Source organism: Galeopterus variegatus, unplaced genomic scaffold (genome assembly GCF_000696425.1).
Source record: "Galeopterus variegatus unplaced genomic scaffold, G_variegatus-3.0.2 Scaffold7347, whole genome shotgun sequence".
NCBI lineage: Eukaryota > Metazoa > Chordata > Mammalia > Dermoptera > Cynocephalidae > Galeopterus > Galeopterus variegatus.
The window spans coordinates 67,668-68,124 of record NW_007733458.1 but is presented as its reverse complement, the minus strand read 5'-3'; positions in this window follow the sequence as shown (position 1 = coordinate 68,124).

Here is a 457-nt window from a genome sequence, read left to right as displayed (position 1 = left end):
TCATATGTGAAATACTTGGAAATGAAATGCTATAATGCCTTGCATATGTTTCAAATTGTTCCAGTAGCAAGAGATGGAAGTAGGTGAGGGTATAATTGGAACCAGATTGCCATGTATTGAAGATTGTTGGTGCTAAGTGTCTGGTACACTGGGGTCATTATATACTCTCTTTACTGTTATATATGTTCAGAATTTCTCTAATAAAAAAGCTTTTATTATAAGTATCATGCCATTAAATTTGAAATCCTAAGTGAAATTGATCACTTAAAGGTTTAATCAAACACCACAAACTGAAACTATATTCAACAGTCAAGTCACAGTCAAATGTTGTAGGCTATGGCAGTTTTGGAGGCTGGTTCTACCAAATGGTCAGGGAGAAACGAACTACCATCTTACATAAACTCTCTCAAAGCATATAAAAAGATGGGCAATTATTCAATTTATTCTGCCAGCTAGC